Here is a 12351-nt window from a genome sequence, read left to right on the forward strand (position 1 = left end):
TTATTTTTGGTTTACATGTAATACAGTGGGCTGCCCTCAGGGAAATGGGTGGTGACCGCTTAATGGGGGTAGCCGCTTAAATAGAGGTTGGTGTACCTTGAATATTTAATTTTGCACTGTCGGGCTATAAATTACTTGGTGAACATTCAAGACAATCATGATAGACGTGTGTTTGAATTATCACTCGTCATGCACCTTCAATTTCAGACTCTTATCTGCCATCGCCCTTTCGAAAACAAAGTTCTTAAATTTTGGGTGGCCGCTTAATAGGGGTAAAGACAATAATGAAACCCTTATCGGAATGACCAAATGGTGGCGGCGGAGGTAACCGGTCAATAGGTGTTTTATTTATAATATTTTACTGACGATAATTTTGGACTGTATTGACAACAACATACCAATGCCTCGCCACTAAGCAAACAAAATACGCCAAATAAAATGGCATGGCCAGGGCTATTTACTCACGTAATTACTAATTAAATTTAGTCTGTTTTTCTCACGAATTAGACACGTTGTGATTTTCTATTTTTATTTCAGCTAGTTCTTGCTTCATTGATCTATAATTTGCTTATGGCGATTTTCTTAAAATTCTAGTGAGTACAGGCACTAGCTTTATCAGCTGTTGTCTGAAACGTCAGAACGTACAACAAACGTGATGTGGATCGACGCCACGTACACTATAGAACGCGATTATATAAATGTACACATATTATTATATATATGAACAAACAGATGAACAATAATTAAATTGTTTCAGTTATCCCGAGAGTACTCTATACAAAATAGATCAAAATGTGCAGCATTGCGTGACGAACAAATAACGGCTGTAAGATTGTGCTGCGCCGACACGCTTATCAGCAATGGTCAGCGATCGATCAAACGCAATATTTTGGCGAAGCGCAAAGCAAGCAACTATCTACAAATGACTCAGCCGTTTTAGACTTAGATGCAGTGGTGTTCATAAGCGCAGAAAGATGGTCACAGATTCATAGTATTCGACCAATAATAGGTTGTCAGTAGGCGATGTACATCGGACGTTAACCTTGTGTAAACAAAAGCGAGCTTCTGCTTTATGTGCGACGAATGGTGACAGATCGACTAGAAACACGTCAAATCGGCTTTGGACCTGCCTTTTAAAACAAATAAGGTTAGAACATTTCGAAATAATCAGCTCTGTGTCTATTTCAACTTATTATAGGTCAAGTCGTGTGGCACATGCTAAAATATACGTCTAACCCGTAAATTGAAATTTGACGACGGATCGTCAAATATTTGCATTTTTGACGTACTTTGAAAAGCTCTCGCGTCGCTCACAATCATTTGCCCAAAGAAATTTTCACAGGAATCTGTAGACCATCCTTCTGCAATTCAACCACCAGAAGCTTGATCCATTTGAAGGTTTCGCACATAGTGAAAATTAATTATATTCACGAAGTACTTTTAAGTGAATGAAATACATGTCTTCGAAATTTAATTATTTTGCACCCAAAAAGACAACGCAACATTCCCTAAAATCAACCCAGTAAACATTTAAACATTGCACAAAAATATTTGAGTGTTTTAAAGACGAAAGAATGATGTGGTTTTGCATGCGAGGCTCTCAAACTTCTGTAATAAAATGGGGCGTCAAATGACGATTTTAACAGAATTTGGTAATTTGCATATTTCTTTGAAATAAAAGGATATTTTGCCAAAAAAACTATCCAGTAGTTTTTGTCATGCCCTAGCCTGTCTACCATAAAAATATGAGCGAAATCGAATTTTCGACCCTTGCCGCGAAATTAAGAATTTGTCTGATTTTTACAGGCAGGCACTCTTGACAGAAAACTGACAAATGGCCGAGACTTCAACTGACAACTGGCAAATAGATAAAATCTTAACTGACAACTGACATTTGCACTCCCTCCCCCATCCAGACCCTCTTTGGACGCTCGAAAGTAACCTGTCTCTACCTAGCTTGTTATTTTTATTATTATTTTTTTTTTTGATAGAACTTTGAACATTGTCAGACGCAATTAAATATTGCCACAATATTTCGATTTGTTAAAACTCAGGAATGATAAATAAAAAGGTACATTTATGAGAGAAATGGATAATAAAAACAAAAGGAAATGGAACATGAAGGTAATTTAACCAACAGAGGACCTTTTCCTTTTTTACAGAGCCTGGTCTAAACACGAGGGGGTGGGGGGCTGGGGTTGGAATAATGTAGAGCCGAGGAAAGCTGAGAAGCATAACTGTCTCGAATTCTCACAACTCCTCGAGTGTTTAGATGAGGCTATGTAAAGATGGGAAAAGTCCTCTGTTGCCTTTATAAAATTTTATCAAAGCAACCGTATTCACATACGTACTCTCTTCTAAACACACCTATAGCAACTCGCGTAATTTTATTATTGCACTCCTCGAAAACAACAGGTGTCATATTACACCCCAACCTCCCGTAAACGGGCCACCTCTCTACAACGGCCACGTTCCTCTGTCTCCAAGGTGGCCGTTGTGAACGAAGAGGTTCCACTGTATATTGGTCCAAAAATGTGCCTTGAAATCGGCCTTTAAACTCCCGCTTGAGCCAGCAAGTCCAAGTTACACAAACATCATGCATTTCCAAAATTCTCCCTTAAAATTAATGATAAGTTATTTGGTTTCGTGTAAAATGGGATATGACGTAATTGCGTTGATACGGTTACTCAGAGCTTGTTAAAACGTACCGTATCGGAAACTTTCAACTTTCTGATGCATTAGTTGAGAGGGATCGTGAACATAAGTGTGTGCAGCTTGCCAATACAATGACTCCCGCCGGCGCACGACAATCAGGCGCCTTCTACAGGAGACCGTCAAACAGTGATTTATCAATGATAAAGTGAAAAGTTAATGTGGAAAGTCGAACTCAAATGTGGTCTTTATAAAACGCCATTTCAAAGGATAAAACAAAGTCACACCCCAAACTAGTTGATATCCAAGCCAATGTTTCTGAAAATCAAACAATGGAGTTTCCTCGAGACTTTAACTTAAGGTAATTGAATGTTATAAGATTACTGGCAACTGACAAATAATCTGAAATTTGAACAAAAACCGACATTTGTTGAACGCTTTGGGCCTAATTGTCATTTTGAATAAATAATATATAACTTTTCCGTAAATCCCTATGCATTTCGATACCTTGTTATAGGGAATAATCACGCTCGAGTTGCGAGTTAGGAAGTCTATTAAAATAGACCATCTACAATTTGACCCTAACTTTAACGTCACATGATCCCTAATTAATTTTTGGTGGCCAGGCATTTTAGAAGGGAAAATTACTGTTGGCAACGTATTGGCCGTATTAGTTAAGAGATTTAAATCTAACCAGCTTGAGCAAATGTCGGAATTTATTTTCCAGTAAATAAAAAGTCTTATGACTCCTACCCACTAGACATAACGTTGTTGATTCTAGGTTAATTAGCGCAATAGATTTTAGGGAAAGTGGCATTTGAACCTCGACGGAACTCAATTAGGACGTGGAAAGTGTTTGACAAAAAGGTTGAGCAATAGTCACAAGTCAACTATCCAACGTAGCTTGAGTAATAGGCACGAGCTCTCACGGAAAAGTACTTAGCCTTGACGAGAGGACATCAGCTCCGTACTCTTGCTCTCTGTCTACAGATATTGACAAGTTCTGTCAACACGAGCGAAGTCTTAAGCGGAGCACCATGCTCATAGGAGTCCGTGAATTGCTTATCTCGTGGTCATCGTGGTTAGCGGTATTGCTCGTGGGCGCGTACGCATGACGACGACGACGTCGCACAGTCGCGCAACATGGCGGCCATACCCTTATTAACAAAACATTTATCAAATTAATAGCGCTAACGAAGTCGGAGATCAACGGAACAATCCTAAAGCTGAGCGTTTAAACATCAATACCCTCTTATCTTATATTCTAATTCGCTGCCCCGTTCAACCGAATGTAAAACAGTTATCATGTAATAAGCAATCGCTTGTGGGGTGTGTCAACACGAGCCGTGTATAACCCTCTTTATCATGTCTTATCGATCAAAATTACATAGGATAATCAACAATGTAAGCGCAAAATAACAAAAACTGAACCTTAACACGTAGTGTATAGTATAAAGTGTACAACAATCCGAACATAAGCTAGCACAATGTAAATACAAAACATGTCAAGCCAGTACTTAAACATACTAATCGAATTTAGTCATTGGGTATTTAATTTAGAGGGCGAAGAGGCGGTCGTATGACCCGAATGAATACAAATGAAGACAACGCAACATATATACCAACGCCCCGCTAATGAAGCATTGTGACAGTGTCACATAACACCCAAAAGGAAGTTACGTAGTCTATGATAAAGACACTAATGTATGATTGCGTTAATTATTCAGACTGTGCACGGACCTAAATATCTACAAATCTATGCCTTCATTTAAGCAAGAGTTTTAAAACTTTAATTCGCACGTGCCGGGATGACTCATTAAAGCACATATCATGTTATAAAAGACCTTGTTAAACGTTGTGAGAGGTAGCTGACCCATGGTTCATTGAACTGTAGAAGCTTGACTTTCTGTTTTTGATCGGATTTGTTGGAAAGAATCAACTCGGTTTATAAGGAAATAAGAAATTCAGCTATCAGTAGTGTGTGATAAACTCGTGGTACTTCATAATAAAAGTAAAAAGTAAAAGGCATCTTGTAAAGCACTTTTGAAACATTTTCGTGAACTCCCTCCGTCCTCAGTGGAACACAACTGATAGATCAATATCTCACTTATTTAGTAGTTCGTGGAATATCATCTGGTAAGATCTATTCATTTTACACGTTCCCTTTGTCAGAATAAACCGCCGGGTTTGGTAAGGGTTTTTCCAAAATCAACGAACCAACCGAACGAAATGGCCGTAACATTTATTTAGGTTGTTTTCGGCTGATGAGGGACTGGAACTGGAATATCAAGCAAATAGTAAAGAAATTTCCGCCTTTCCGTTCCGAACTATCTCTGGAGGTAGTCTACAATTTTCGAACGGATTTTCCGGAAAAATTACTGTTCTAATATATAGACTTAGCCAAGCCTAAAAGCTAAATGATCATAACTGAAAAGAGGATATTTTTCCCGGATCAGAAACTCAAAAAATGATCAAAATGATCATTTATTTTCTAGTTATATTTTAACAAACCATACCTAATGAGTGTCACCAAGATTGAAAAAATGACGCACGCCGTATATTAGGGACTTTCCGAGAGACGATTGTGCAAGGAATGTGTCGGAAGAAAAGTCAACAACGTGTCAGGGTTTAATTTGCGCCGAAATTGTGAGTGAGTAGTGATAAGTTAATAAAGATGGTGACTTTTAAGCTCGGTAATGAAATGTGAAGGTGAATTAATCAACATGACACGAGCGTGGGACAAAGAAAAATTCTGAGTCCCCGACAGGAATCGAACCCGTCCTGATCCTCACATCATGCTTCGCCATTTCTTTCTTTACTTCACCTATAAATTCACGTCCGGGATGAACCTGAAGAACTGAAGGCCACTTTAATGGTCCTCTGTAAATCCTCTGAAAAGCCTTTGAAACTTCTAAAGACTCCTTGAAAGACAATGGTTCAGCGGCCTTGAATCTGCTCGCGACATCAACGACCCTCAACGCGTACTTGTAAGTCTTCCTTCCTCTCGGGAGTCTGTCATGAGGGAGGAAAAGAAGATCGGCTTGATGAATCGAATTCGGGGATGAGACATCAAACTTCGGTCTCGGGATATTCTTTGGAACCGGGAGATAAATCTGCCAGATGGCCTGCTTCATCAGCCAGAGTCTTGCTTTATCCTCAGAAACTCCGGCCTCCTGAGCCAACGTCTTCACGGCCTCCAATCCCTTCCAGAAAACTTTGGGGCTGTGATAGATATATGATAGTCTTGTCACTCATTTTTTATTACAGGAAATGGCTCGCTGCCAATCCGATCGCCAGGGCCGAAGCTCCGACGTAAATTAACTCACCCTGGTTTTGTTGAGCACTCGGTTTGTAAAAGTCTGAAAACTGAGGCTCGTTCAAATCCATTTGATCTTGATAAGTCTGGTTGTAAAGTTTCAATGCGTAGTTCGTGTTTTCGAAATTCTGTTTCGCTTCATCTTTGATTTTGTTATTAGTGGCTTTCCAATCCAGTAACTTCGTTCTGTTTTCTTGATATTTCCGATATTCTTTTTCATATTTTTCCAATGCAAGATCGTGACGCTTCTTTTCTTTGTCAGCCTCAGATTCGCCACTCAGTACCTCGCCAAATAACTTCCTCCGACGAAAGTCGGGGCATTGATAATCGCCCCTCCGATCATTATCGCAATACTCTCCATTTTAATATTAAACAGTAATGTTAAAATGAAATCGCTCACGCTAATTCATTCTTTTCCAGTTGATTCTCAATTTCCTCTCAAATTTCTTTTTGAAGTTGATCATATCGATTTTCTTTCTCAATATGATGATCGCCGCCGCTTCAATGAATAAGCAGAAAGTGGCAAATCTCAAGGCGGAAACAGTTATATTACTCAACATTTTATTTAACTCGGTAAAATCTTTTGATCTTCGAGATATTGTTCTGTGGCGATCCAAGCCGCTACTACCACCGTGAATTTAACGTAGTTCATGAAATTCGCTGAAGGATCAGAGGTCATCGCCTCTTTGACGACTTTTTTCGCGACCCACCATATCCAGCTGCTATTCCAGTGATCGTCGCGAAATCGGTCAATGTTTTTACGAGCTTATTATCTGACATTTTAGAAGATATAATAAATATAGCTCAATTGAGTCGCTAATCCATAGGTTTTATTTTTGATGATGTTCGATCTTCGCATCGCTCGCTTCTCGCCGGAACTTCAGGCCCCTCGCTTCACTCGCACTCTCTGGCTCAATCCTTTAACGAGAGACAGCGAGTGCTGCGTCAGCTGCCACAACTCCTCTCTCTTGAGATATAGTCCCGCGAGAGAAACGACAATACTCACCGCTGTAAGAACTTGGGTGAGTGAGAATGAAGAAGAAAGAGAAGAATTTTCATTATTTCCATTATCTCTGTTATTTTCATTTTTAACATTCGAGTCAATATCAGTTCCTTTCTGACGCGCAGCTTGTAGCTTTGCATCTCTTACTTTCCTGTTGTTTTCTGCGAGTCTTTTTCCTGCCGCGACTCTCCCCGGATCCTTCCTGGGTTTCTCCTTTTCACAGTCGACGTTACTTTATTGGCTGGTTTCTTTTCAGTCGGCTCATCAATGGTTTTTAAGGGTTGTTCAACGGTTTCAGCGGGTTTTTCAACGGTTTTTACGGGTTCTTTATTTGCTTCGCGATCTATTTTATATATACTTTCAAGAAATTTCTTAAGTCCTTCAGACAAGTTCTTATCAAGTTCTTCAGAAGTATTTTCAAGTTCTTCAGACTTGACCACGTTCTTCGCGGTGAGTAAGACAGCACTCACCACTGCCATGTACTTTCCATAGTTCGGGCTCAATCTTCCAGCGATCATCGAGAATTCTTTTCTCACCATGAAATTTTCATTCAGATCTTTCAAACGTTTACCCCGATCAACGGGTAGAAAATTGGATATCAATCTGCAACTGAGTTGAAGAAAGGTATCAACCATCGCGTCACAAGTCTGTGAAATACTTCTTAACATCCTTCTCACTTAATCTCTTGACTTGATCTTGGGTGAGATCAACTCCGGTCATCTCTTTCGCCTTCCCACTGGCCACCAGGACCGCCAGCCGCTCTCTTGCTCCTGAATCGGGTTCGTTCTCAAGAATGTTCCTTACATCTTTCAAGGCTTTTTGCTCGTTCATTTCCATTTTAATACTAAAAATTAATTTCAAAAGGATGCCTGAGGGAGAAAATAGGTTTTGAATATTTCTTTTCTTTTCAACTCGGAAATCTCTTTCAACCTCTGATATTTCCTCAATCCTCCTCCGTAATTGTCAAAAATCTCTTTCATGTCCATCCGAGGAGGAGTATACAACAGGACCAAAAAGGCGATATTCTCGCGGAATGGCTTGGCGATGCTCGTCATCTGCTGAGTTATGACCCAGACACTGATTCCACTGTGTTTCGCGCTGAATGTCAAGTTCATCAACTCATTTGTCCTCTTTTTCACATCCTTTGAACTGGCGCAATCATCAAGAATGATCAGGGAATTTGTTCCCTCACGAAACTCGCTATCCTCAACCAATCATCGATTTGACCTTGATAGGGGGTTAGGACAAAGAAATCTCGGTCATCCTCGGCGAAACTCTGATACGTCATATTGAATACATAAGTCGGACAGAGAAGGATCACGTAATTAAACTTTCCTCTGAATTCGTTGCTTAGTATTTCGACCAAGTATTTGGTCTTTCCTGAGTTCCTGGGACCGACTATCAATGCGTTGAACGGAATATTATCTGGATTCATTTTAATTTATTTTTTATTCTTCTGTGGCCATGCGAAGTGTGAATTCCATCCTTCATTATCACTCTCTTGTCATCCTCCGTGCTCAGGGCAACCTTGTTGGCCGTCTCTGTGAAAATCTCATGCTTATGACATGTGATCACATTCATCTTTCTCATCTGAGGTTTTCCGTTGAACAAACAGTCTTTATAACCCTGACGTAAAATTTTCTTTTTTACAACGGCTTTCTTTACTCCTTTGCACTTCTTCTCTTCTGTTCCAGTGTGCATCTGTACAATTTAGCTCTCAATCCGACGAACTCTTCAATGATCGTCCCTGCAGCCTCGTCTTTCATCGTTCCAATGACTTTCTTGTTGCATCTTTGAATCCCACTCGGATGATCTGCTGGAAAATCGCTCGTGTCAAACTTATATTGAACGTCTGACTTGATGTCTTCATGAACATCTTCAGTTTCAATCTCGTACATCAGACTCTCGGTGTCCGTGAATATTAATTTTGCCCTGGATGCATACTTTGGTTTGACGTTGTCGTGATGAAAATCGTCCATCAACGTCTTGCTGAGTTCTAAGATACACATTCCACAATAGACCGGTTTGTTGAAGACCAGCTTCCTTCGTTTCATGTGGACGGCGACCAAGTTTTCATCGAATATCGTCAAATGCCTGAAATTCGGTCTCGCTGATAACGTTTCTGCGGACTTCCTATTATTAACGAACTTCACATCGACTTGTTTCCTGATGTTCTCCATCGTCTTCCCGAAGACGGAGTTGTTCATCAACTTGAACAAATACTTTTCGAAGCTGGTCTTCGCTCCTTTCCTTAGATCCTTGTTTTTCTCAACATAAATTTTCAACCATGGCTTCTCATCAAATCGGATCCCACGATGAATCTTTTTAAACTCCATTCCAAGCGCGAGACACGGCTTCAAATTTCGATGATGAATGACATACTTCTCATTGTGATTGGGATTTGGAATCAGCTTTTCCACTCTGTTAACCGTGACACTCTCAGGAGCCAGAGGATAATTATTGTGAAGATCGTGAAGTTCCTCAGGGTACTCCATGACCACCTCAAGGATGTAAGGAATGTTTTCCCAGTTTTCGATCTCTTTTTCAGTCATCCATTTGAATCCACCCACTGGAAGTGGTTCACACTCGCCCATCCATAAAGATTATTTGCGTCGAGATATTGAATGAATTTACTCGGTTTGCTTCAATCATAATCTTCAGCCATGTATTTATTATTGGCCCTTCCAATACGATTTGAGATCATTGAGATGCTTCCACGCGTTCCCCTTTCAAACAGAAGTAGCATGTGAACGTCTCTCAACAATTCAAGTTCTACGCCAGTCATTTTCAAAGCGACGTCCCAGGCCAAACCAGGGGCGGTGTAATACCAAGCGGGATCGAGATCATAATTTTTCAGGCAGACGTTTCTGAGTTCTTCAAACACGTCAGCGAGGAGGAGGACATCGGACATTCCACACTCTCTCAGCATGCTCGTAGTCCTCAACAGAGATGTGAGAATCAGCGAGCTTCGAATAAAACGCTTCTTTAGGAGGCAACTGACTTTCTTTAAACTTTTTGAAATCACTCATGTAATCGTAAGGATAACCTCCCTTTCTCGTGAGCAAATGAATGTTTCTTGGTTAAGCGGATATGTGTGACAATGGGTTCACATTTTGTACAAGAGACGAGATTACCGATGAGACCATCAAGGGAGGAGGCCTTGAATTTGAAGCTATCGATGAACCTGATCTCATGCTTGATTTTGACTGCTTTTCACCCCTTGTTTTCATAAGAACCTATTTCAATTTCTTTGCTGAAGCTAATGTAATTCTCCTCATTATTCGGAATGCATCTGATCTCGCCTTCGCTCTTGCCGAGATTCTTGATGAACAAATGCGAGTCATAGTTGGCCAGATTATGAAAAATCACCGGAGTGAACTTTGGCTTCTTGAATTGCAAGTTGCATATTTTATGCGCGGCTCCTCGATACTTTCCCGTGAAATGGTAGTGGTCTCTGACTTTGTCACCCAGACGTTCACCTCTGCAAATCCAACATTTTTCTACTCGGTTGAACTCAAGCGTATCTTTATGAGTTAGTTTCATCATCCTGTCGAATTCTTTGTCGATCTTCTTGATATCTCTTTCAAGCATCTCAACGAAGATCCGACTGACGTCTTCATCTTCACTCTCCGCTCTGTAGATGACAGGTTCTTGAGACCACATCTCATCGTCGAAGCAAACTATGTGGTAACAAACCCCACATGGCACGTGCTTTTGACATCGCTCCGTGAAACTCTTTTCACCATGAATTGGGTTCATGAGTGTTGATCGGTTTGACTATCGCCTCGAAATCCGCGTAGACAACGAAAGGGACTTTGATCATTCGATTATGATTCTTGAACTGTAGGTCGCCCTTTGGTATTTCAATCCTTGTCTCTTCATTGTTTGAGCAGAGGGATTCATGGTTCCTTAATCTCTCAACATCGGGAAAATGACTCAGACATCTGAGACAGAAAACGAACGATTTCTCGTGATTCGTCACTTGACTTCTGAGCAACCTGGTCATGTCTTTTATCACTACCAGGCAATAATGCGAGCACCGCGAGGGTTGCTTGCTCTTATCCTTCTCGTCGTGAATCAACGTTTTAATTTGCTTATTTGCAGAGGATAGATCGTCTGCTCTTTATAACCAAAGACATTGACTGAAATCAGTGAGTTGAGGTTTTCAAATCCACCCACCTCTTTGAGTTTCACAAGAAATTTCATGTCTCCCCAGTCGAGTCGCTCAGACTGTTCCCTGAGGAGCTTGGTGATCCTCTCAGGGTGTTTATCAACTGGATTGAAAGCCCTTGTCACGCACCATGTTTGAAGCATTGCTCGTCTTCATTCTTCAGATTGATCACCACCTTCTTGTCTTTGATCGCTTTTGGAAGTTTAAAAAAGGATAAACCTCGCAGCGGACGATAGTCGGTGAAGTGAACGTCGAGCGAGAGGACTCTCTGAAATCTCCAATTACTCCCTCTTTGATTGAAATTCTGGATCCTTTCTTCGATGTCACGAATCGTAAAGTTAAATTCTCCAGATTCATCGGTCGACGTGAGATTCTCGATTGGATAGATCCCGAAATGAGCATCCAGAATTTCAGTCCCCCCACCGAATAATTCTTGTCTCTCCATCTCGGTGTTAAAGATCAAAATCACCCTGGTCCTGCGATTCAAATTGAGGACCACTTCCCTGACCATTTGCATGAACTCCCTTTTCCCGCTTAATGACGGACCCAAAATCCTGAATTGTCTCGCGAAACCGCGAAACGCGCTTACTGTCTCAGTGACACTGAATTGATTTCTCCGGCTACTGATCTCCTTGATCATGTTGATTTTCATCTCTCGTTCCGCTTCCTCAGGATCGGTTATTTTGATCTCGGGGAGCGGAACGCTCGTCGCACTCGCTCTCTTTTTGCGCCAGCCGAGCATCTCATCGATTTCTCTGATTTCCTTCTGTTGATCACTTGGAGAATCCGTTCATTGAGGGGTGACGGCTCTCGTCGATCTGAGAATGGGAGAATCGATGTCTGGAACTTCTTTGTCCAGAATATTTGTCGCTGTTCGTATCCTGTCAATCAATTCCTGTTTTCTCAATCGACTGTGACCCTTGATTTTGAGAGACTTTGCTCTTTTTTTTTCGCAGATCAACGACTTTCTCGTTGTCCAGTTTAAAATAGAAACCAAAAATGAAACTTTTTGAAAAAAACGAAGCTTTTTGAAAAGACAATAGGCACCTTAAGATACCAGGGCGGGACGAGGTAGGACGGCTACCGGAAATGAATTAACTCAACCTCATCTCGTCGAGGACGCCATTTCGCTCGACTAGCCGTCGTATCGAAAACGTGAGTATTTTGTACCTGTTTTGCCCCAATAACTGTTCCAATTAAGAAATGGTA

The 12351-nt window shown here is 40.8% G+C and overlaps 1 protein-coding gene and 2 pseudogenes across 1 annotated transcript in view; all 3 read right to left on the bottom strand.

Annotated features, from left to right (window-relative positions):
- Positions 1-12351, bottom strand: part of LOC110041300 (gamma-aminobutyric acid type B receptor subunit 2-like) — a 64317-nt gene that overhangs the window by 43385 nt on the left and 8581 nt on the right. The gene's annotated exons all lie outside the window — the stretch shown is intronic.
- Positions 7841-9025, bottom strand: LOC149098475 (uncharacterized; annotated as a pseudogene).
- On the bottom strand, positions 11049-11890 carry LOC149098476 (uncharacterized; annotated as a pseudogene).

Source organism: Orbicella faveolata, unplaced genomic scaffold, assembly GCF_042242905.1.
Source record: "Orbicella faveolata isolate gen_17 unplaced genomic scaffold, um_ofav_v1 contig_46, whole genome shotgun sequence".
In the NCBI taxonomy this organism is placed as follows: Eukaryota; Metazoa; Cnidaria; class Anthozoa; order Scleractinia; family Merulinidae; genus Orbicella; species Orbicella faveolata.